The following is a 24481-nucleotide window of genomic DNA, read 5'->3' on the forward strand; positions in this document are numbered from 1 at the left end:
CATCCTTCTCAAACTCTTCTAAAAAATTGCAGAGGAAGGAGCACTCTCAAACTCATTCTACGAGGCCACCATCACCCTGATACCAAAACCAGACAAAGATACTACAAAAAAAGAAAATTACAGACCAATATCACTGATGAATATAGATGCAGAAATCCTCAACAAAATACTAACAAACAGAATCCAACAACACATTAAAAGGATCATACACCATGATCAAGTGGGATTTATCCCAGGAATGCAAGGATTCTTCAATATACACAAATCAATCAGTGTGATACACCATATTAACAAGTTGAAGAGTAAAAACCATATGATCATCTCAATAGATGCAGAAAAAGATTTTGACAAAATTCAACACCCATTTATGATAAAAACTCTCCAGAAAGTGGGCATAGAGGGAACCTACCTCAACATAATAAAGGTCATGTATGACAAACCTACAGCAAACATCATTCTCAATGGTGAAAAACTGAAAGCATTTCCTCTAAGATCAGGAACAAGAGAAGCATGTCCACTCTCGCCACTCTTATTCCACATAGTTTTGGAAGTCCTAGCCATGGCAATCAGGGAAGAAAAGAAATAAAAGGAATCCAAATTGGAAAAGAAGAAGTGAAGCTGTCACTGTTTGCGGATGACATGATACTATACATAGAGAATCCTAATGATGCTAATAAAACATAATTCTCAAAAAAAAAAAGTTTTACAAATCCTCTAAAGATGACATTAAGGCACATTAACAGATATACTCCTTTTGAAAAGAAACATTTGAGCTATGGATTGAAACACAGCAGATATGTTTAAATCCATGAGTTCATAAAAAATAAAGAACTCCTGGTCACCTACAGAGGACTCTGAGAATTAGTAAATAAAAGGAGAAGATCAAGTGTTTATCCTACCTTTCTTGTACTAAATGTATCATGGAGTAACCAAATAGTTGACAAGAGGAAGTTTCTGTATTATAGAAGTATTCCTGCTAGTAAGTGAAAAAAGGAATGAGAGTTAGAATATTTGTAAGCTCTAATGAAATAATGAACTTGGCAAAAATATCTAAGAAAGACAACTGGGCATTATATATCTGCTAATGAAAAGTCCTGGGCATTATATATCTGCTGTATCCAGTCTGTTAAGTGATCAAGTCTGTAACCAACTACCCACTGGAGAGTGAGAACACAGGAAATGCAGGGGCCAGCAAACAGATTAAAAGACACCATGTGGATGCAGTCAGGAAAATCCAGAATGGGGGAAATTCTCCAGGACAAAGCAACCCAGCGTCTTCACCATATAAATGGCAAGGAAGGGAAAGAGTGTGTAGTAGACGCTGTCAGTGCTTACACCTGTCTTTTGTACCTTTCACTGTGCTCAACCTGAATTCCAGTTGTCACTAGCTCCTCTGTGCCAAAGAGCTTTTCCCCCTGACCCATGGAAGCCTGCTCTGCCCACTTTTGGAAGGTCAGGAGTGCCAGGAAATCAATGCCCCCAGAAGCAGCCTTTAATCAATGACTAAATAAAGTGGGTGAATAAATACCCTGCTTTTTCAACTCTCAGGGAGGTAATTCCGAGGGGCTTACGTGTGTGTGTGTGTGTGTGTGTGTGTGTGTGTGTGTGTGTGTGTTAATACCTTTTCCCTGAAAGGATTAAGCTTCAGTCATGCACTGGTAAATGGTTAAATGGCATTGTTGGTTTATGTTTAATACCCTTTGTTGGTTGCCTTCTCTTCCTTACTTCACAGTGTCCCCTGAACTTCCTAAATAAACTACGTGTACTTGAACCCTTGTCTTACGGTCTCTTTCTGGAGAAACTCAAACTATGGCAGAGGAAGAGCTTGAGATTAAAAGAGACTTAAGAGGCAGGGAAATTTGAACACTGACTGAATATTTGATACTATTTAAGAATTATTGGGTTGTTTTTTTTTTTTAGGTGGCATAATGCTGTTATGCTTGTATTTAAAATTAAGAGTAAATAATAAATGTATACAGATAAAATGTTATGATATCTGGCATTTGATTCAAATAATATGGGGTGGAGTTGTGGTTGGGGATATGGTACAAGACTGACAATGAGCTGATAATTATTAAAACTGGGTGATGGGTATGTGAGGGCTCCTTATACTATGCTGTATACTTTTGTATATGTTAGAAATTTTCCCTAATTGAGTGCAAAGAAAGGTCCCTGGGGGTTGTTTATAACTCTACTTAGTGCTTGATACTGCCTTGTATGGAGTAAGCCAAGAAGCACTCAAAACATTATTGTTGAAATTAACATGTTGTGTCTTACGTTGGACCCACCAAGGCAAATGTTGTTGATGTTAATACTTTTAACTGATATACCAGAAATCTTATTTAGATTAGGAAAAAAAGTCATTTTATCAATTAGCACAATGTCAGCTTTTAAAAGTTTCTTACTAGCTCTACCACTAATTAAAGTATTTCTTTAGCTTGTGATTATTCATCATCTGTGGCTTGAAGTTATTTTTGAATTGTGAATGTGTTTATTATAATGCTTATATACTTTTTTCTTTTTTTGCTGAAATGCTGGAATTTCTGGGCTATTTTGATGATTCAGTGGGACAGGATATGGGACAGAATACTTAAAGTAGGACTCAGAAAATCTAAGATTGTGAGTGCTGGATCTTAAGGGCTATCTGTTTCTGAAATTTGCAAGGTGACTGCTTTTGTAGGGACCAAAACCTGATAAAACTAACACTTTATTGGGAAAACCTTTTAAATGAAAGAATAGTGTGTTAAGTGGAGGGGTAGGGTGTATCTGAAGTCTTTGAAGCCTGTAAACAGAAACTTGCAAGCAATTCCTACAGAAATTTTCTATCTTAAAAAAATTATAGATGTGGATATATATATAAGTCCCTAAAAAATCCTATCGCTTCCCAGGAATTCACACAGGCTGAGATTTGCATTTTTGTAGGATTTTCTAGTAATATGACAGTCCTTGTTTTCAAGCTATCAGGTAGGAAAATAGTAATTCAATTTGATATAATATTAAATATAAATATCATAATAAGATATGATTTAATTTTAAGAAGACTCACTAGAAGATTTTGAAGTGCAAAGGAATCTTTTTGGAATGTGCTTCAAATAGGTAAAGTTTAAACTTGAAAAAGTAAAAAGTTAAATATTTTATATTTATAAAAAGTCAAACTGTTTTTTTCCACACCTGGTTAAGAAGTTGGTACCAATACTAAATAGTTTCATATGGTAGACAATTTTTTGTTGGATTTATTCCTAGTTCTACTTCATGTACTTACGTTTGTTTTCCACCTATAGGTAACTTATGTTATCAAGCTCTATTTTATAAAACCTTCTTAGTGGCTTATTATTCTTTATAGAAAATGGCATGGGAGTAACTAATTAGCCTACTAGTTAAATTTTAAAACTATAACCAACTAGATAAAGATTGAACATAAAGTTGTGCGCATGGATTGCTATCCTCACATTAACAATCATAGAATTTATTTTCTTTTTTACAGTGTTATTTATTTATTTATTATTTATGTATTTAGGCTGCACCGTGCAGCATGTGGGATCTTAGTTCCCTGACCAGGGATCCAACCCATTCCCCCTGCACTGGGAGTGTGGAGTCTTAACCACTGGACCACCAGGGAAGTCCCAGAATTTATTTTCTAAGATATTTCAGAGAACCAAATTCTCATCCACATCATCAGCTAAATTCAGTCAAATTCACTACTTGGACTTGGCTGTTCAGTCTGTATGATTAAATCTTAATAAGTTTGCTATTTCTTGGAATCCATCTCTGAATGATGGATTTAAAGCTTTTGTTAACAAAGAGTCAAAGAGATTTATTATAGGCGCTAAATAAGTAATTTAATTTCTTTAAGTCATTAAGAGACATTTTGGTTCCCCAAAAGACTCTGAATTGGCTAAACATGATAATAATAATAACATATTAATATTATTAATAATAAGAAGAATGACTATAAACTTCCTTTCAGCTCAGTATATAAAAAATCAGCTAAGATAGTAGTTAATTCTGACTTCATTAAATTGTAATTCCCATTAATTCACATCTTTCTTTCACAATAAAATTTTATCTGCAGAATTTCAGTTTTGATCCTGATGCAGAATTATGCTGACTTCTACTGCTCATCTTCCTTCAGCCTTTCTGCTCGATGCCTTCCTCAACCCTCTGTCAAGTTTTCAACTGAGTCCGTGGTAAGTGTACAAAAGCACATTCTACCCCTGCAGTGGGATGTGAGGGCACAGAAGTGCCCCTGAGCAAACGTACTCCATCCTCTGCCCACTTCTCGCTGCCTTATCAACTTGTTCTTAAATTTCATGCACTCTTGGACCCACTAACAGAAACTCTAAGAAGGTGAGTACATTTCGGGGAGAGGCCAGGCCCCTTGCAGTGTAGTGTGTAGAGCCTGGCGTGTACCTGCTCCCAGCCTGGAGCTCTGCAAGCCTGTCAGCAACCCAGGAGAGCAGAAATATCTATTTTATACATTAGGAAATTGAGGCTCAGAGAAGGCACTGGGCTCCTTAGCTGTGGGCTGTCAGCCTGTCGAAGCTAAACCCTTTTATCTACGCTACTACTTCCTGTATGAACTAGTAAGACTCACAGGGACTCGGCAGAAAGCGGAGACTTGAGGGACTGGGCCACCAACCACTGTGTGCTGACCTGGCCTTAAGCACAAGGGAAATAAAGCAGTTATGGGAACCTGGGGGTGAAAGTCGAGGAATTACCACAATAAAGGGGGGCGGGGTGCTAAAAGAAGCTGGGGAAATAATTTTCCCAGCTTCACATTTCCCCCTTACAGCCAGGCCAAGTTGGAGCTTGTTTTATAGTAGACTCAGGCAGCAGACGGGTCTGTAGAGCAAAGATATTTTTATTGAAAATGTAAGTATGACTCTGAGGGAACAGAGTCTTTTTCCAAATCCAGGGTCTTTTATGTGCTCTGTAAAGGAGTGTGCATGCTTGGGTGGGAATTATTTGCCACAGGTTTTCATGTTTTGTTTTATTTTTCCTCTTCATGTTGTTCAACGTCTCTTTTTCCTTTGCCCTACCCAAAGATATCAGTTAAAGAGGCCAAGAAAATGCCCTCTTTTATCCTAGTTAAACATTTCAGATGGGAATATGGCTCTGTTAGGTGGGAGAGTGATACCAGACACAGGCAAGCTCTCTCTCACCCTCCACTCCTGCAGGGTATTGTGCTCGGATGGTCAAACGAGAGAAGGCAGGTGATGGGCCTGCAAAGCTTTTTACTGGTTTTTCTCCATTTATCCTTTTTCTGAGTTCCAGTTCAGCATGCTCTAGTCAAGGATCATTTGTTTAAAGGACTGAAAAACTGAATCTAGCTCAAGTAAAGGGAGGATTTACTGGAAGGATTTGAGGAAGTGTCCTGAACTTCATTTGCAGGAAGTGGGAAACTCTCCCTCTCTTGTGCTGTCTCCTGATTGAGGTTACAACTGCTCTCTGCTAGCTCCTAGGACTCTTGCAGTAATGCTCCCCTAGTGGCTACAGTGCTATAATAGCTACACAACCACTGGAGTTTATTTTTGAAGAACGGTGTTTGTTTAGCCAAGGTGTTGCAAGTTGTTTCAAGGGATGCAGTAAAATGCTTGCAGTAAAAGTCTTGTTCATTCACATTCATTTGAAAAAATGTAATGAATCTATGCTGTGTAACTTGTTTCCTGCAAGATGGAAGCTGTCAGATCAAGACTAGGTAGTCAAACAGAGAGTGATGGGATGTCAGAATTCCAAAGAGGTTGGGAGTTGTTGTTGGAGGTGGTCAAAGAATCTGTTCCGCCACAAGGCGTGTGGCTTCCAGCCAGCATAGCTCATAGTTCCTTCCCCTATAATTCCCTTGTCTATTTCCTGATGCCTTCTTACAATGTCTCAGTGTAACGGGGGTGGGGTGGTGGTGGTGGTGGGGTGGGGTGGGGATGTGGAGCCTAAGGCACTTCTGCTCACCCTTTTAACATCCATATAGTACCTTCTGTGATACATGGCAGGTTGTAAGGGTTGGACGTGCTGATTTGGTTCTTATCCTTTGAAAGTTTTAAAGTCACCTCTTCATCTTGTCTCAAATATTGGACCAGAGGTCAGAGTCCAGAACATCTGACTCAGATGGTAAACTAGTGGGTTTTAAATAGGTACAGGAAGGGCACTGGATCTAAATAGATCTAGAATGAGATACTAAAAGTAAGGAAATGAGGGGCAAATTTGGATTCATTTAAAAGGAATAAAACATAAATGGAGTATTATTCAGGGGGGTTGAGAATGAAAAAAACTTGCTTTGTTCTCTGGTAAATGACAGGTTGGTCACCTCTCCTGCTGTGACTCTGGCCCTGTTATGCTATCCCCACTCCTGCTGTAACTTCCAGAAGGTGGGACTCCATGAGTCATGCACACCTCCAGAGTGCTTGGTCAGGGTGACACTGTAGGTACTAGGATGGTCAGTGCTTTTGGCACTGAAAGGCCAAGAGCTGCCTTTGGTCAGATTAGACCAAGAACATTCAGGGGCACAGAGATATGGAAGCTGTTTTCTTCTTTCCTAGAAGAGGATGTTGCAATAGATGACAACAAATATTTGGGTGAATCCCTGCATCTAGGCTTGGATGACGTTCATGCCACCTGGCAGGTAGGTGGGAAAAGTTTTGTTAGTCCCAAGTGTTCTTTCATCGCCCCACAACCAGACAGAGCCTTTTAGTTTTAAGACACAAGGGGACCAACATTCCCAGTCCATTTGTGAATGACCCAGAGAAAGAGGTAGGAGAAAGGAAGATGGCACATTTAAACCACCCTGGAGGAATCCCTGAAGCCCCATTAGTATCTCAACTGCTTGGTCTAATTGAGGGGTGTGTGGTACAGTGTTCTTTTTTACCTGAAATGAATTGATTGGTTAGTGAATTGGCTGATTGATGGGCACTGGGGATCTAAACATGAAAATTATATGATCATACCACTTAAGGAGCTCAGAATTTAGTGGAGAATATGGAGAAATATTTATGATATTGTTTGATGAGGGCAACAATAAAGCAAGTCCAAGATAGAAGGAATCTTCCGGGCTTTGTGTTAGACAAGACGCCTCTGGGAGGCCCTCTTACCTGCAGGCTAGTATGGGCTCAACTCCAGCTCCAGCTCTTCTAAATGAGGCCTGATTCTAAAGATCACAGATTATCTCATATCTGGAGCCAGGCCCACTGTCTAAAATTTCCCTGTGGTTACCAAGTTACTGGTCTGGTCCCTACAGGCCCATTAATTATTATCCACCTCACGTGGCTACTTCTGGAGCAGACACTGGACAGGTAGTGTTGGGAACAGTACAGCATGTGTTTGTCCCAAATAATCTTTGAAACAGGTCCTTTCCCAGATTGGCCGCTGCTGGGGAACCAGTACCTTTGCTTCCTGATTTCTATTACACGCCTTCCTGCAGCCCTGTCTCCCAGGGCTGGCTGGACAAAGAGTTCAAAGGACAAGACACCAACATGGAGAGACCTGAAGCTCAAGAGATGAGCAGTAAATACTCAGCACATCGTAACCATGGATCATCTAGCAGCACATGAAAATAGATGACCCTGGAGGGCTGCAGTTATTTTGGGTAAATATGCTATCTCTGACACTGAGTAGTTCTTTCTGTGCTAGTATTTGGGGAAAAACAATCCTTGCTATATGGAAAAGTATAAAAGACATTCTGTTGAGAAGATGAAAAACATGCTTCTGTTTTAGACAAAGCTTGTGACAGTTCAAGGATTGCTTATCTTTTGGCCCAACTGAGCTTCAGTGGCTTAAAAATAAAATAAGAAAAATAAATACAGGTATTCTTGCCTTCTCATTCTACTTAAAGGCACATTTCCCAAGCTTCCCTTCTCCACCTGGAAATAGGAATTGAGAAATATTCAAGAGATCCTACATAAGACTACAGTTTCAATAACCTGAAGACAAATCCTGTTCTTAGAAGTAAACGCTTGGTTCTAAGAAGCTCTCTGAATACTGGGTAGCACTTAAGAAACTACAGTCGCTGGCTCAGATAACATAATAACATAAAAACTACCATGTATTAGGTGCTTATTATAGTCAGGCTAGCTTCTAAATGCCATATATATATATATATATATATATATATATATATATATATATATATATTCTCCTAGGACATAAAAGATTAGCAGCCCCTTCAGGTTCTGGTATATTCTAAGTTGGGTTAACCCAGAAACTGTCATGGAAAGACAGATTCAGCAAAAAGGCAACAGCCAATATAGTACATCGAAGTCCCTGTGGCTTAGTGGTAGAGATTGGACATTGTGCCCTTAGGGGAAAAATAATGAGGTCAGAGCGGACTGGGCTAGATCAGGTCTGGCATTTTCGCCGCAGAGCCTAGATTCAAAGATGATCTGATGCGAAGCCAGGCAGACAGTTCAGCCGAGGCACTCATCCGTAGGGCCCGGCCGGAAAGACAGTTTGGGTTGAGAATACGAGCACACCCGATCAAAGCCATAGGCTGGGGAGAGGGCTGTGGGAGCTGGGAGAGGAGCCTCAGCCCCTGGGACAAAATGGCAGGTGCTTTTTATAGAGCACTGGGTCTGAGGTGCTCTGGGGGGGACCCCGTGAAAGGCTCAGGGGTCTACAGCACTGTTTGGTGTGGTTTGGTGACCCTAGCAAAGGAGGGGACAAAGTACAAGAATGACAGTAGCAAGGAGAAGTGCCAGAAAGTGGTTATCAACAAGCATAAGAAGAGGATTTTATCCCCTTGTCAACTGAAAAAAGTGCACAACCTAAGAGTTGAGAATTATGTTTTATTTGGTGGACTTGCTGAGGACTTGAGCCCGGGAGGCAGCCTCTCAGATAGCTGTGAGGAACTGCTTCCAAGAGTAAGGGAGGAGGCGGGACATAGAGTTTTTGCAACAAAAACCAGGGAGTTGGAACATCAAAAGGTTACTGTTAATTAAAGAAAACCAGACATCTCAAGTTAAGGATTTTAGCACTTTTCCATGTGTGGGAAGGTACAAGAGTATGGGCTCACTGAAATGATTCCTTTGATATGCACCTTAGCTCTCTGGGGCCAGTATCCTCCTTTTTTCCATCCTGAAGCCCCTCAGGGTGCACTGTTGGGCGTGGCTGCAGTGGCTGAGGGCTTGATGGCTGCAACATCCTTGGTTTACTGATATGGCAGGGCGTCATTCTTCATCCACACCCTGCTTCAAGCCCTAGAAGGCTATCCCAGACTGTGATTCAGTCTTCTTTTCTATCAGTTCGGGGATTCTGATTCTTAATAGTATCCACTTTTGGCATCCCTATTCTTATGATTGCTAGGGGTTTTTGGTTGTTTAAACCCTGCCTGGCTTGTACCGATAGGCACAAATGCCAAGTGTTTACCACTAAGCTCATAGGCTTGTTAAAGAAATGGCAGTGCCAAGAGGTTGCAAGTTACTACTGGTAATCCATGAGTAGGGTGTTTGGTGCCTCGTGATATCCTTTATTTCCTAATTCCCTAAATCTAAAGGACTGGCAAGCTTCTTCTGTTAAGGGCCAGATGATAAATGTTTCAGGCTTTGCTGGCAACACCCAGTTCTGCCATGTAGTGTGAAACAGTGGTAGATAATAAAACAAATAGGGGTGACTGTGTTTCAATAAAACTTTATTCACAAAACAGGCAGCCATCAGATTGGCACGTGGGCCCCCATTGCTGACCCATGATATAAATAAACAGACAAAACAAACAGGTAAATTTAACTTTCATACTCTCCACAAGCAATTTTTTGTTATTGTTTTTTCCTAAAGGATGGGGAAAGGAGGAACCATTTTGCCTGCGTGGAACTATGTTACTGTCGTTTCCCTTCGATCTTACATTTGTAACTTTGGAAGCTAATAGCCTTAAACCAAACTTCATGCCTGCTTTTAAGATACAGAAGGGGCTGGAATATATTATTCCAGGCTTTCTTTAAAGAGAGGGGCCCCGTTTGCTACTTTCCCTCCCAGCTGGTGAAGTTCTTTGCACACAGCCAGCCTCTGGCAAGAGTGGAGGAACTTCTCTGAGGTGGCCTCTATTTTCTTTCTCCCATGTCATGGCCAGCAATGACTAACTCAACAGCCTTTGTAATTTTACCTTCTGGGATGACTTATCTACGTACAGAGTTAATAATAGATTTAGAGACAAGGCAAATACCATTTCTTCTAAAACTGAAAAAAGTATCAAAACAGAACTCAAGTGAAAACTAGAAGAGAGTTATCCCTACCCAAATCAAGTCTGTTTGCCCTCCTCATATAAGGAATGAAGATACTCAGGCCAGTGGGCAGAACTTGATTGACTCTAAATTCTCTTTAGCAATTAGCAAATTCATCACCTGTTACTGTCAGCATTGCGTCCTCCCAAAAGAGATGTTGAAATCCTAACCCCTGGTACTTGGGAATGTGACCTTATTTGGAAAAAAGGTCTTTGGAGATGTAATCGAGGTAAGTTGAGGTCATTAAGGTGGCTCCAATCCAGCACCCTAAGGGAAGTTTGCACACAGAGACACACAGAGGAGAATGCCATGTGAAGCACAGGGACACATAGGGAGAAGACGGCCATGTGACAACAGAAGCAGAGTTTGGAGTCATGTAGCTACAAGCCAAGAAATGCCAAGGATGGCTGGTAACTTCCAGAAGCTGGGAGGGAAGCACGGATCAGGTGCTCCCTTGCAGCCCTCCAGAAGGAACCAACCTGCTGGCACCTTGATTTTGGCCTTCTTGCTTCCAGAACTGTGAAAGAATAAATTTCTATTGTTATAAGCCACCCAATTTGTGGTCATTTGTGAAGCCCTAGAAAACTAGTCCAACACCCATGGGCTGATATAAACTAATAACTCAGATAAATTCTGTGCAGGCTTACCCTCTGCTTATGTTTGCGAAACACCCTCTCTCTTCCTATTTAGATACCTCAGGAAAGGAATAAACTAATAATCCTGTCATCAAATGCAACGGGCTACATTCTGGTTTTATTTTTGATTTATCTTTCAGCTAAGCTGGGACTTTTAAAGCCAAATGGAAGTGAGCATTTTAATTCTCTCCTCTTTTTGTTATGTGAATTCAGGGCCCGAGCCAAAGGCAGTTTGGCAAACAGTAAGCCACTGGTAGTATGACTGCAAAACCTGATATGTCAGCTATTGTCCTCCTGTATTTGCAGCGTCTTTGGGTGCCATGAACTCATGCAATATAACAAAGAAGTGTATTGTCTAAACTCTTCTGAATATATGGCTCGTGTTCACATAACTCCTTTTGTCTTGGTCTGTGCCTGTCAGAGGGGAATTCTCTGGTGTCTTTGTTTTCCTGTAGAGCTTTCCCCTCTAATTTGATCTGTGTTTGATGACATGGATAGAAAGAGCACCGTGCACCTGGCATAGCAGGATCGCAACAAGCACTGCTGAGTCGTTCTGCAGTGCTCCCCGCTTCCCAGGGGGGCCTGCCGGAGTCAAAGGAAGGAAATTTCCTGGGAAGAAGAATCCTAATAGCTAATACTTATCGAGTGATTCCTCCATGCCAAACATTCCTCTAGCAGGATGTGGTGGATAAACAGCAAGTTCTCTGTAAAGCACAGAGAACCGTATTCAATATCCTGTGATAAACCATTATGGAAAAGAATATGTAAAAAAAGAATATATATATGTATAACTGAATCACTTTGCTGTACAGCAGTAATTAACACAACATTGTAAATCAACTATACTTCAATATTAATTAATTTAAAGAGTAGGGTATGTAAACCATCATATTAAATGACTTAAAAAATTTATTTATTGGCTGCGTCGGGTCTTAGCTGCGGCACGCAGGATCTTTCGTTGCAGTGCGTGCGCTCTTTGCTTCGTTGCAGTGCGTATGGGGCTTCTCTCTAGTTGTGGCGCGCGGGCTTAGTTGCCCCGCTGCATGTGGGACCTTAGTTTCCCGACCAGGGATTGAACCGGTGTCCCCTGCATTGCAAGATGGATTCTTAACCACTGGACCACCAGGGAAGTCCCTTAAATGACTTTTAAAACGTAATAAATATTGATAAAATAAAATTTTAAAAAGCAGGATGTGGGACTCTTCTTTGAGTTGTGGGACCTGCCTGTGTAGTCCACTAGCCATATGCAACCTGCAAGTGTTGGGACAAACAACTACCCCCTTAGATTTTCCCAGCACCCTCCTGGGCTGTAGAACTCCATCCGACGACCTTTAGGTGAGTGCTTGCTCAGTCACAGAGCTGCTCTGGTCCCCTTGTCCCCTCTGTCTGTCTCCTTCTTTCTCCTCTTCCTCTTCTGAGTCTCCCTCATCCTCTGTCCCTCTGCCTCCCTTTTCTTCATCTTACTTGTCCCTTACGTTCTCCCCAACTGGCTCTCCCTTCCCCGTTCCCTCCCCCTTCATCAGGAGGAGGCCATGGCCTCCTTCCAGGAGTAGAGTTGAGGGCTTCTTGTCTCTCTTGGAGAATAGATCTCATCAGGCTGCCTCCTGCGGTCCTCCCAGCCCTGAGCCTCCTACCACTACTCTCTCTCTCTTTTTTCAATCCTCAAATTTTGATCTGTAATTTTAACTGTAAAAGTCAGAAAATACTGTCTGAGGAACACTGTGACATCAGAGCCTTAACCCTTTAATACAGTTTTCATATAAACTCTTAATCACCGGACAGTGGCTAAAATATATTTGCTTAATTGCTTATTTACCGGCACTGTGCCATTGGTTTAATACACATTATTGGCTTTGATTTCCATGTTAACCCCATTATCTCAGTCCTCAGATAAGGACTGAGACTTTAGGAAATTAAATGATAGGCCAAGTTCGCAGATATCATAAACGACAGAGCTGGAACCTACACTTATGTACCAGGGAAGGGGTGCCAGGGAACGAATTCCCATCCTCAGGGAACTGGCTACCTGGTGCAGGACGGAAAACCTGCAAAGGAAAAGAAGAGAACTTGACTGCTAGTATTATTGGGTATTGCATGAGCCATCAAGTGTGTGCCACATGTGTTATCTCAGTAATCCCTTTAATAACCCTGTAGTGACCATGCCATTATTAGTGTGGCCACCATAACTTCCCCCTTAGAGATGAGGGACCAGAGGCAGAAATGGGGCTCGAAAGTAGCAGGACGGAGATTCAGACTCAGGCAGGCTTCCTGGGGCTCTGGGTTCTTACCCACTTGTCTAAGCTGAGGAACCTATTTCTGGCATCTGGGATTGGGGAGGAGCGGCATTTGAGCTGAGTTTAGGGAGGAGAGGAGTTTCCGCAGGTGGAGATGGGGAAGGGTATTCTGTGCCCGGCATGGCTGGAGCAGAACGGAGCAGTGAGGTCCCCACAGCTGTGCAGACAACTGGGAGGAAGGTGGGAGCCCGGGCAGTCAGGCAGGCAGTGCTTTCTCCTTTATATTTTAGAGGCATGATTTATTATTTCCAGTTGAATATTGAAGAGAATGAACTTTACTGTTGAGCATTTGTAATGAATAAATATATCCTTATCTTTAAGGATAAGGATATATCAGAAGGTTATCCTTATCTCTTCTGAATGGCTATTAAAATAATCCGTTGGGAAGCATCACTGCCATTCCTCCTTGGCGCTCTGGGCACCATATGTGTCTAGGGATGGTCTGAAGGCAAGAGCTGGAGTTCAAGTCCAGATTCCGCCCTGTGACTTCATCTTCCTCATTCTTCTGCAAGTCTGGGGCAGTAACACGTGCCCCAGCTTATCCTGGAAAGACATTTGGCCTGGAGGCCAAAGAGAGAACAGATGTGCAAAGCTTCAGAAGAACGGTGCTGTGGAACTCTAAGGAATCAAATACCTTTATTATTCTGATGAATCTGTTCTTTTAATGCACGGCAGTCATTCACATCAGCCACAGGCAACTCAGTATAGAAATGTTTCGGCCTGGAGTAATCTGTAGAGCGCCCTGGTGTTTTCACATACGTGATCTAACTTCATCTTTACAATCGTCTTATGAGGTAAGCAGGATGGTTATGATTAATTGCCATTTTTACAGAAACTGAGGCCCAAACCATTTGTTTAGTAGATGCTGGATTTAGGTATAAAATGCCAGTTAGATTCCTTTCCAAAGACGATATAAGAGGCCATGAGGGGAAAACCCTCGCTAAATTTCTTGACAAAATTCAAGAGAGGGAAGCGTATAGGCTTTATAATGCTCTTTGAACACACTGCATGGTCCACAGGAACACTGAATTCCTAAATCTTTTTAAAAATTCATCTGGAAGTTTGCCTCTTTTGCTTTGACCCCTGCAGGTAGAATTTGCATCTCCTGTGGTGATGCCGTGAGGCTCTGCACACACCCTGGGGTTACACATATTGCATCATCCAACAATCACTTGTTCGCACGTCTGTCTCCAAGCCTCTCCCTCACCACACCCCGGCCCCCAGGGACAACCAGCCAAGGTCTAGTCATCTTGGATCTCCAGCACCTAGCAGGTTGCTAGAGGTAACAACAGCTCAACAAGTATCTTTACGTTTTTCACAAAAGGAAAACTTGTTGACTGCATGACATGTAGAGACATTTAAACAGTAAAGAATATCCTAAACAAAATAAAGGTTAAAAAATGGAAAAATAAGAAACAAATGCAAATGTCAAATCCTCTCATCTATGAATTAGTGATTATAAAAATATTATAGGACTAAGGTTAGCTGGGGGTGGTGTTGTCATTCGGGTCTGTGTGTGTGTTGTTTTTAAAAACAATAAAAAAATTTTGAGGTAAGTATCAACCTACTTTTACGGATTTCTAATGACAGCTCATAGGATGTAGAAATGATCTCTATTCTTTTGAATGTTTCCATCTGGTCATGTCGAAGTTCAGTGATGGCTTAAGTGATAATAGACCCTTTACTTTATTTTAATTAATTAATTTTTTCTCTGCAACAAGAGAAGCCACCGCAATGAGAAGCCTGCACACCGCAACAAGGAGGAGCCCCCCCTCGCGGCATCTAGAGAAAGCCCTCGCGCGTGCAGCAACAAAGACCCAGCGCAGCCAAAAATAAATAAATAAATAAATTAGACCTTTTATTTTAAACAAAATACAGTATTTATCTGACTTATTCTCTACAGGGTCCAGTGAAGTGGAAATAATGTATGCATAAGAATTACGTAACAACCACCTATATATATTTGAAAAACACTACCTTAGGAATTATAATTTTATCAGCAGATGTAGCCTCAGTTAAAAAATAGTAGTTAAGCTAAAAACAGATGACTCAAAATGACTTTTAAAGAGAGAGAATGCAGGAAAATTTCCCATAGCCATGGGTATGCAGGGGTCAGATGCCTTGAAAGCAGAATCCAACCTGCATGTGACCTGCATTCCAGACTCCTTAACCTTCCTCTTCCCCCAGGGACCTGATGGCTCAGGGGGATGCACTGATCCTCTTGGACCTATGCCCAAGGCTGCTTTTTGAATAGAAGGGCATTAGGTCTCAACTTAGCCCTCAAAACAACACACATTTATTCTAGTTCTGTAAGTTAGAGGTGTGGCTTTGCTCTTTGGTTTCTCTGCATCAAAGTGCTGACGGGCTGGGCACTTATAGACAGACTCATTCCAGGCTCATTCAGGTTGTTGGCAAAACTCAGTTCCTTGCGGCTGTAGGACTGAGGTCCTTGTTTTGTTGCCAGCTGTCAGCCAGGGGCTGGCTGTAGCTTCTAGAGGTCTTTTTTCAATCTTTGCACTTGGACACCTACACCTCAACAGTGCAGTGAATCCTTCTCCCACTTGGAAGTTCCCTGACTTCCTCTTCTGGCTGCATCTCTCTGGCTCCAGCTGGAGAAATTTCTCTGGCTTTAAGGTCTGAAGTAACTAGGTTGGGTCCGTCTGGTGAGTCCAGGATAGTCCTCACCTCAAGATCCATAACCTTAATGACTTCCATGAAGTCCCTTTTGCCACGTGACATGACATATACACAGGATCCAGACAGTAGGGTGTGGCCATTAATCAGCCCACTGTAGGATCACTTGAGAAAATTGGAAATTTAATCAGCTTCAGCTGATTTTTGTCTGGTTCAGCCATTTCCTTTTCTTAGTCTATTGAGCTTTTTTTCAGTTGATGAAGCTGCCAACCAGCTCTCTTGAGCTTTTTTTCCCGTGGGAGATAGTCCATCTAGCTCTCCAAGAAGGAAGTTGTTCATTGTAATTCTTTCTCCAGATCTTCAGTCATCTTCCAGTTGGAGTTGTGTCTCCAGTTCATGCTGCTGATGCTTTCCTATGTTTTAGGAAGCTTTTTCCCTAAGAGGTAAATTACTTCCTCGACTGGTTTTCTGCCAAGTTTCACTGCATGTTCTTGACACAGTTCAGGTGGTATCTGAAGTTTCAGTTGAAGTTCTTGGCTTTCACTTTTAGGTTGTGAATTTTTAAATGTTAAGATATTTGCTCAGTTTGGAAACTTTTCATTTGACCTGTAAGCTCCTCATCCATTGGATTTTATTCAAATAATTTAAAATAATTCCTGGTCTTCTCTTTTAAACCCTTTTAAGGAAACGTTTAAGTTACAGCATCAATGAGTTTCTTCAAAGTGACTTCTGACTGACAGTTTAGGCAGCCACGTGTGGTTCACTATTTTCATCTCATTCGAAGTTGCGATCATCCATAATCTTCTCTAAACAGAGCAGACAAATGTATCACCTTCAGTATAGTTTCAGTTAGAGATTTTAACTGGTTGCTTTGTCATTCACAACCTGTTTCATTCTCATGGTTTGAGTTTTCAAGGGTTTTTTTTTTTTTCTGTTCTTTAATTCCCACACTTTCTTCCATCTCATAACTTCTAGGATAAGCAGTTCTTTGGTTTTTAAAATTTTTTTAATTTTTGGCTGTGATGGGTACTCGTTGTTGCGCACGGGCTTTTCTCTAGTTGCGGCGAGCAGGGGCTTCTCTTGTTGTGGAGCATGGGCTCTAGGCATGCGGGCTTCAGTAGCTGTGGCTCGCGGGCTCTAGAGCACAGGCTCAGTAGTTGTGGAGCATGGGATTAGTTGCTCTGCAGCATGTGGGATCTTCCCGGACCAGGGATCGAACCCGTGTCCCCTACATTGGCAGGTGGATTCTTAACCATTGTGCCACCGGCGAAATCCCACAGATAAGCAGTTTTAGGCTTTCCTGAAGATGAGTGTTTTCATCCAAACCACCCATCATTTCTCTCCAAAGTTGTTCTACGTTCTTCTGAGATGCCTTTAAGATAATTTTGGTGTGTGTTACTAGGCATTGGAGAATTTTGATGCGTCTTCAAGTGACTGTGCGTCTGTCCTTGAAGGCGAGCAACATCACTCCATGAAATGAAAGGTTAGGAGCCTCGCTTTTCCATCATTTGTCAGGAACCTCTACTTATCCTCAAGGGAAGAGATGGACACGTTCAGATTTTTGTCGAGTGCTTGTAACTTCAGAGGGCCAACCTCCACTAGAGGTGACTCAGGCCTTCTTGGTCTTGTAGGCGGTCTGATCTTCTCTCTGATTTTACCATAGTCTTAATCCCTGGCACAAAACCTTTTGGCTCACTCTTTTCCCCTCCTTAAAGTATGTGGGCTCTTTAGTATAAAGAGCAGATACCAGAATTACTGGGAAACTCACAGAGAATTGGGCATCGTCCCCAGCATTCGGACAACACAGGCAGAGCACCACACAGCTGTTCCAGGGCTGCTGGAAAGACATTTCTGTGGCAGTCAGCAGGCCCTCTCTGGCTCCAGAGAACACTGCAGCTCTGTCTCTGGTTGCCAGCGACCTGTGAGCCACAATTGATGGCATGGAATCCTGCAGAGTTCTGACCCAAACAAGTGCCTGATATCCAGGGCAGACCATCAGTGGGGCTGGGAGATGGGGAGGCCAAGTTCTGTAAAACAGGGCTCTCTAACTCTGCTCTGCGTGAGCAAAGAGAAAATGCACGAAGAGAAAGTGGAATGATTTGCGTGGTGCATTGGGGAAAAACGCAAATGGCTGACTGCAGCCAGAGAAGCACTGGCCTCCGTAGACCCTGCCTGGCGAACCTACAGCAAAATCCCTACTGCTAAATGCCAATGGCAAACCTGGGAGGCATCAAAGCAGGGCTGGGTCATAACCCATTCTCTGCACAGGAGTGTGGCAGGGCCTACGGTGGCATTTTCTGCAGCAGGGGACTCGTGTGCTCTATCCCTGTTCACCTGCTCACTCTTCTCCTGATTTAAAGTTTTCTCCTGCAGCTCAGAACCCTGGTCTACCTCTGGACATCACAGGGACCTCTCATCCCTGAGGATTCCCTATCTTGTCTGTGTTTGGTCAGTGCAGGCAGGGACAGGGGACTGAAGGGCTTCACCAAAGGCACTAACTTATAGAGCTGGCTTTCAACTGGAAGAATTCAGGAGAAATTGAAGTGTTCAATATTTCATGGATTTTCGGTGGAGCCAGCTTGTCGCCGTTCCATCCAAGCATTCCTGGATGGTGAGGCTCTCCTCCAGTGGCCCTGCCACCTTTAGCACGTGGCTCCCACGCTTGCCTGGGTTGGTCTGCAGTCCACTGCATCACCTTCAGAAGTGTGCCTCCATGGAGAGCTTCTGAAGAGTGGGCAGGTCCTTCTTCCAGCTGAATTTGCTGACTTCTTTTTTATTTTTTTTTATACATGCCACATTCCTAGTATCTCTGGAAGATATCCTAGTATCTCAAGCCCAGAGTTTTATTGTCCATCACCGAGGACTGTGCCATGAGTCCTGACTTGTCCTCAGTATCTTTATCCATGAGGGAAATGAGAGAACCATCAGTGGAGGCCTGTCTGGGGACTCTGAAGGGCTCCAGGGTTCAGGCTGCAGGTGGCCTGCTCCCAGGAGTCCTTCTATCTATGGCTCATTCTTGAACCAGAAAAAGCCACCTGGGTGTCAGTGGGTGGGCTCCAACGTTCTCACGTTTCTCCATGTGGCCAGGAACATGGCTGCCCTCAAGATGTATTTAAAGAAATGAACATTACCTAGTAACTCATTCAGGTGTCATGTAAGTCAAGGGGATGAAATCAGAGCGGCTCAATCTCAGAATGCAATCATGTAACAACATGATGAGACATATCTCTGTCTCTATAATCTCCATCTCTATCTCTTAGTTCTCTCCGGCTGGGGATGCTGTAATAAAATACCATAGACCAGGTGGCTTAAACATAAACAAATATTTTTATTTCTCACAGTTCTGGAGGCTGGGAAGTCCGATATCAGGGTGCCAGTGTGGTTGGGTTCTGGGTGAAGGTCCTCTTCCTGGTCTACTGATGGCATCTTCTCATTTGTGTCCTCCATGGTGGAGAGGGAGGGCTAACTCTTCCTCTTCTTACAAGGACAGTAATCCCATCATAGGGCTCCACCCTTATGACCTAATGACCCCCCAAAGGCCCCCACTTTCAAATACCATCATATTAGGGCTTCAACATATGAATTTTGAGGGGACACATTCAGGCTATAACAATATAACTATGTTTATATAAATAACTATATATAGGACTAGTTTCAGCATTCAGCTGGTATTTATTTAGTGATAAATAGATATAGATCTATCTATAAAATTCAATAAAATCTATATATTCATATATGTACACATTATTTGATAGAATATATAAGTATATAAACATAGTCTATAATTATATATAATTATATATTATTATACTATATTATATTACTTATAGTAAGCACTAAATAAACACTTACCAGCTAACTGCTGAAACTAGTCCTAACCTGCTTTTAAAGATTTGGCAATTATAGAGAGAAAGTATGCAATTAAAAAAAATTAATGGAGAAATAACTATAGAAATATTATCAATCTTCTGAGAAATTTAAAAATAAATAGGTAGGGACTTTCCTGGTGGCGCAGTGGTTAAGAATCCGCCTGCCAATGCAGGGGACACGGGTTCAAGCCCTGGTCCAGGAAGATCCCACATGCCGCGGAGCAACTAAGCCTGTGCACCACAACTACTGAAGCCCACACGCCTGGAGCCCGTGCTCCGCAACAAGAGAAGCCACCACAAAGAGGAAGCCTGCTCACAGCAACAAAGACCCAACGCAGCCAAAAAAAAAAAAAAAAAAGGTAAATATAGAGTAAGGCTTGGTTGGATAATTCCTTTAGCCTGTGATGTTTCTCAGCAATTGAATTCTTGGCTTCCAGCTAGTTTGGAGGAGTCCTCGTTGTCATGGTTGTGTACTTTGTTGTGCTTCCCTCTTCTTGGGGCAAGGGAAAGTGCTTTGAATATAGTAGACGTGCAATAACTATTGATTAAATAAATGATACTGGAATAGGAATCTAGCAAGTGGTAAGTCATGATGGTTTTGCTATTTCATTCATTCACTTAGTTATTTACTCAACACAAAGTACTTATCCCCTGCTGCACACCAGGCATCGTTCTAGACACTGGACATTTACGGCAGTGAATAAGACAGACAAGTTCCTTGCTCTGAAGGAACATATTCTAAAAAGAGTGGCAAAGCATCAACAAACCAGTGAAAAAATATCTAGAATGGTAGCTGTGGTGTGGTGGTATGAGTCCAGGGAGAGCTGGAGTCCAGGCGGTGTGGGGAGAGGCCACCTGGCAGGAGCTGGAGGCTCAGAATTATAGCCACGGCCAGGAAAGGACAGGAGAGAAATACCCCAGCCACTCTCTTCTGGCCTCTGACCTCTCTGAGGTCTCCTATTGGATAAATACAACCTCTTGGCTGAAGAATCTGAGTCTGGATGATGCAATCCCTGGGGGTCAGCCTCCCGGAGCACAGAGCAGGGCAGAGAAAGAGTATGATCAGGGGCCAAATGTAGTCAATTAGAAAGATTTTACCACGTCTGAGCACCTTGAGGGCAGGCTCTAAGTTGGGTTTACTTTTCTCTTCCCCATAGGACCAAGGAACACAAAACTTGGCAAGAAGCACATGCTTATTAATTTCATTGTGCTTCAAAAACAGAAATATAGATCAATGGAACAGGATAGAAAGCCCAGAGGTAAATCCACGCACCTATGGTCAACTAATCTATGACAAAAGAGGCAAGGATATACAATGGAGAAAAGACAGTCACTTCAATAAGTGGTGCTGGGAAAACTGGACAGCTACATGTAAAAGAATGAAATTGAACATTCCCTAACATGATACACAAAAATAAACTCAAAATGGATTAGAGACCTAAATGTAAGACTGGACACTATAAAACTCTTAGAGGAAAACATAGGCAGGACACTCTATGACATAAGTCACAGCAAGATCCTTTTTGACCCATCTCCTAGAGTAAGGGAAATAAAAACAAAAATAAACAAATGGGACCTAATGAAACTTAAAAGCTTTTGCACAACAAAGGAAACTATAAACAAGACGAAAGACAACCCTCAGAATGGGAGAAAATATTTGCACATGAAGCAACTGACAAAATATTAATCTCCAAAATATACAAGCAGCTCATGCAGCTCAATATCAAAAAAAACAACAACAACCCAGGCTTCCCTGGTGGCGCAGTGGTTGAGAGTCCGCCTGCCGATGCAGGGGACACGGGTTCGTGCCCCAGTCCGGGAGGATCCCACATGCCGCGGAGTGGCTGGGCCCGTGCACCATGGCCGCTGAGCCTGCGCGTCTGGAGCCTGTTCTCCGCAGCGGGAGAGGCCACAGCAGTGAGAGGCCTGCATACCGCAAAAAAAAAAAAAGAAACCAAAAAACCAAAAACCAAAAACCAAACAACCCAATCCAAAAATGGGCAGAAGACCTAAATACACATTTCTCCCAAGAAGACATACAGATGGCCAAGAAGCACATGAAAAGCTGCTCGACATCACTAATCATTAGAGAAATGCAAATCAAAACTACAATGAGGTATCACCTCACACCAGTTAGAATAGGCATCATCAGAAAATCTACAAGCAACAAATGCTGGAGAGGGTGTAGAGAAAAGGGGACCTTCTTGCACTGTTTGTGGGAATGTAAACTGATACACTCACTATAGAGAACACTATGGAGGTTCCTTAAAAAACTAAAAAAAGGGCTTCCCTGGTGGCGCAGTGGTTGACAGTCCGCCTGCTGATGCAGGGGACACGGGTTCGTGCCCCGGTCTGGGAAGATCCCACATGCCGCGGAGCGGCTGGGCCCGTGAGCCATGGCCGCTGAGCCTGTGCGTCTGGAGCCTGTGCTCCGCAACGGGAGAGGCCACAACAGTGAGAGGCCCGCATACTGCAAAAAAAAAACCCAAAACAGACAAACAAAAAACAAAAAAAAGAATTACCATATGACCCAGCAATCCCACTACTGGGCATATACCCAGAGAAAACCATAATTTAAAAAGACACATGCACCCCAGTGTTCATTGCAGCACTATTTACAATAGCCAAGTCATGGAAGCAACCTAAGCGCCCATCGACAGACGAATGGATAAAGAAGATGTGGTACATATATGCAATGGAATATTACTCAGCCATAAAAAGGAACAAAATTGGGTAATTTGTAGAGACGTGGATGGACCTAGAGACTGTCATACAGAGTGAAGTAAGTCAGAAAGAGAAAAACAAATGTCGTATATTAATGCATATATGTGGAACCTAGAAAAATGGTAGAGATGAACCGGTTTGCAGGGCAGAAATAGAGACACATATGTAGAGAACAAACGTATAGACATCCAGGGGGGAAAGTGGCAGGAGGATGGTGGTGTGATGAATTGGGAGATTGGGATTGACATATATACACTAATATGTATAAAATGGATAACTAATAAGAACCTGCTGTATAAAAAAATAAAATAAAATTCAAAAACAATTTAATTGTGCTTTGTATGGTTGGCTCTGCCTGATCTAAATGTGTGTTTCAGGCATCGGTCACCCCATGGGGGTTCTGGTTCCTCACTATCCCTGGGGGAACACAGCATCACGTTCACGATGTATTACAGCAATGTGCCTGGTGCACAGTTATGCCAGTGAACATTTGCTAAACAAGGATTCTCTGGGCATGAAGAATTTTCTTTGTTACCCATATGCAGAATTGTGATAGAACGAAACATTTCTCAACTTCAAGCCTGCAATAAATGGAAAAGTTTCATAAAGGTTAGGGAAGAAAACTTGGGGGACAGACTATAATCATTTCAGTTTCCTTCTCCCTCTGTCCCTGAGGAATCCTCTCTTGCTGTGGTGATTAAGAATCGATGCATGGAGGGGAGAGAGATAAATTAGGAGTTTAGGACTAGAAGATACACACTACTATATATAAAATAGATAAAAAACAAAGACCTACTGTATAACACAGGGAACTATATTCAATATCTTATAATAACCTATGTTGGAAAAGAATCTGAAAAAGAATATATATATTTTTATATATGCATATATATATGTGTAACTGAATTACTTTGCTACACCTGAAACTAACACAAAAAGGAAAAAAAAAAAGAATCGAAGCATGTATTCCCTTTCTTAGACTCTCCATGATGTGCTCTCTTTTCCCAAAACCATCGTGCATTGGGAACCTTCTTGTATGGCTGGAATAAGAGGAATTTAGTCACAGATGTGGACTTTACAGTCCATATTGTCTTAGAAGAGGTAAAATCAAGAAGAGTGTAGAGCATTTCTAGAAGTAGAGGGACAGGGAGACCCAGGGGGGCAGAGGTGTGTGTGGGGGGCTTGTGATATTAGACGGGCTTCCTTGAGTTCATTAGAACCGGATTTATGCAGATACCCAAGGCTTACAGAACCCATTTAATGTATGCTGTAGACCTGTAAGGGCCCTGAATTGAGAAAAGGCTGCAAGAGTTGTCTGGGCTTGTCCTTCAGAAGGGGAAAGGCAAGATATAACAGGGGAGCTGAGTGCAAGACTTATGACCTGGGCAAGGGTTTGGCGGTGGGGGAGAGCCCCGCATAGTGTGAGCGGATCCCTAGGGGTGTGGTGGAGGAAGGTGGTTCTCCAGGCAAGCTCCTTGCTCCGTGGACAGCCAGGGAGGGAGATGAGAACTACGGATTCCAGAATGTAATCCTTCATCGTGCAGAGACAATCCTCAATGAAAATTTTTCTTTTTCCTCCCGGTGTCACATGAAGACATCCTTCCCCAGCTCCCTTGCATCTGGGTAGGGCCGTATGCCTACTTCCGGCCAAAGTGATGTAGATGCAATTGACATAAATCACCTCCATACCTGGCCCACCTGCTCAGTTTCCCCCTCTCATTGAGGGGGAAGGGTATCCCCAACATGGAAAGAGAATTGCTGAATGTGGAGCCTGTGGCGATAACCTAAACATGAGCACAAAGCAAAGACAGCCAGATAAAGGGCGTCCAAGTTCTCCAATCGTGTCACTGGACACTTCCCTCCTTTGGGTACACGTTGAAATGCTTTGGAAGGGGGTGCAGTGGGAGAAATGTTTGTTAGTATAATCAAGGTCTTGCTTCTTCCATTTTGGTATATCACCCCTTCTGGGCTAAATAATGGTAATTTACAAGGGCCTTCTTTCTGAAGATTGCAATCGCTTCTATAGCCATGATTGAACAACAAGGCAAAGTCCGAATGGGAGGTCAGTATGAGTCAGCCTGACTTTATAAGGCATTTCTCTGAAAGGGATAAGGAAAGAAGACCCA

General features: G+C 42.5%; 1 long non-coding RNA gene across 2 annotated transcripts; it reads left to right on the plus strand.

The window, feature by feature from the left end:
* Nucleotides 1-6524: 6524 nt before the first annotated feature.
* LOC137232152 (uncharacterized) lies at nucleotides 6525-14981 on the plus strand. Of its 2 annotated transcripts, XR_010946886.1 has the most exons (4): nucleotides 6525-6616; nucleotides 7412-7576; nucleotides 13804-13922; nucleotides 14850-14981. It is a non-coding gene; the product is annotated as an uncharacterized lncRNA (long non-coding RNA). The 2 variants fall into 2 exon arrangements; XR_010946885.1 differs by lacking the exon at nucleotides 6525-6616 and having other exon boundaries at nucleotides 7211-7576.
* Nucleotides 14982-24481: the final 9500 nt, after the last annotated feature.

The sequence above is a fragment of the Pseudorca crassidens genome, chromosome 10 (assembly GCF_039906515.1).
Source record: "Pseudorca crassidens isolate mPseCra1 chromosome 10, mPseCra1.hap1, whole genome shotgun sequence".
NCBI classification, from domain to species: Eukaryota; Metazoa; Chordata; class Mammalia; order Artiodactyla; family Delphinidae; genus Pseudorca; species Pseudorca crassidens.